This window comes from Triticum aestivum, chromosome 2A (genome assembly GCF_018294505.1).
Source record: "Triticum aestivum cultivar Chinese Spring chromosome 2A, IWGSC CS RefSeq v2.1, whole genome shotgun sequence".
Lineage (NCBI taxonomy): Eukaryota > Viridiplantae > Streptophyta > Magnoliopsida > Poales > Poaceae > Triticum > Triticum aestivum.
The window spans coordinates 705,267,192-705,268,602 of NC_057797.1; the positions used below are offsets into that span (position 1 = coordinate 705,267,192).

General features: G+C 55.4%; 1 protein-coding gene across 3 annotated transcripts in view; it reads left to right on the plus strand.

Annotated features, from left to right (window-relative positions):
* The first annotated feature begins 1,212 nt into the window (after positions 1 to 1,212).
* The window catches only part of LOC123190385 (factor of DNA methylation 1), a 4,190-nt gene continuing 3,991 nt past the window's right edge, over positions 1,213 to 1,411 (plus strand). For 2 of the 3 annotated variants that reach the window (XM_044603010.1, XM_044603012.1), the window contains exon 1: positions 1,213 to 1,310. The gene's annotated coding sequence lies outside the window, so the exon portion shown is untranslated. Of the gene's footprint in view, positions 1,372 to 1,411 lie in introns of all 3 variants that reach the window. The other variant, XM_044603011.1, reaches the window with a different exon arrangement.

Consider the following 1,411-nt stretch of genomic DNA (forward strand, 5'->3'; position numbering starts at 1 on the left):
TTTGTTTGTGCAGGTATTCGGTGGCTTGTCGCGTTGTCTCATACTGGATTGATACCTTGGTTCTCAAAACCGAGGAAAATACTTATTCTACTTTGCCGCACCCCCTTTCCTCTTCAAGAGAAAGACCAACACAAGCTCAAGAGGTAGTAGGTTCGCGGAACCGCCGACACCGGGATCTGGTGCGGATCCAGGTGCCAGCGGTGCGGCAGCGTGATGTCGGGGTAGGGCAGCGGCTGCCTGTACTCCCAGTGCCACCGTGCTTGGTGCACCGAGATGTGCAGACATCGGCAACCTGGGCGGACACGCGCCGGCGACGGAGGAGGAGGGGGAGGAGGAGCACGGGAGGATGAGGCACCGCGGGTGCACTTACCCTTGACGCGGCTGATGTCGAAGAGGCCAAGTGCTTGCTAGGGTTTGGTGGTGTCGCCGGCGAGGAAGCACAAGAGGGTGGTGGGGGCCAGATGTGGACGGAAGTGGATGAGGCCGGCCCCACCGCACGCGTGGTTAAAAAAGGACGCTTCCACTGGCTGACTAGTGGGCCCATCGTCGGTGGTCGTCATAAATTAGACGGCGAGCGGTAGTTGGGTGGCCTACAAGTAGGGCCGCGACGGACACCGAGGAGACGCGCGGCGCGTCCGTTTTCGTCCGCGCCGACACATTTCAGGCGCAATTTTGGGCCGGAAATGGATCGTCGCGGACGCCAGGCGTACTCGATTTGTGTTTGTTCGGCGCGTTGAGCATCCACTTTTGTCCGCGCGGACCCAAATGAATTGCAGGCGGACAAAATGGGTCGCCCCATTGTAGTTGCTCTAAAATAATCAGAAAGTTGGTATTATCTAATGATATTTATTTGGCATTATAGATATAAATATATTCTGTGTAGAGTTAGCCAAACTTTACAAAGCTTGGTTTTTGGAATACATGCACACACTGCACTTTATTAAAATAAAAAGAATCACACCTCCATCGCGCAGTGAGAAAAGAAGCCACTCCTCCACACCACACATTCCCACCCGAAAGAAGCAACAAACCTGTGAACACGGAGTCCTACAGGGTGACGAGGCAGTACACCCGGTCCCAAAATAACCGACCGAGCTTCAGTGATGCGTCTGTGTCAATGACAAGCGGGCCCAGCAAGTGGCCGGCCCACATGTCACTCACCCAAAGGCAGGAGAGGTACCCAAGCTCTGTCCCAAAATCACCGCGTCCTGCTCGTCGAGTCTCTCTTGTGTCCTCTGTCTCGTCTTCTCCCCCCACCCCACTCCCCCACCCCCACCCCCAGCCGGTGTGCAAGGAAGGCCCAACATTTGGTACTGCAATTTCCCTTTCGCTTGCTATTCTGGCCTCGCAGTTGTTCTTGTGCGTCCTAAGGTGCAGATTTCTCGCTGTGCGGACCTTATTCTGAGCGAGT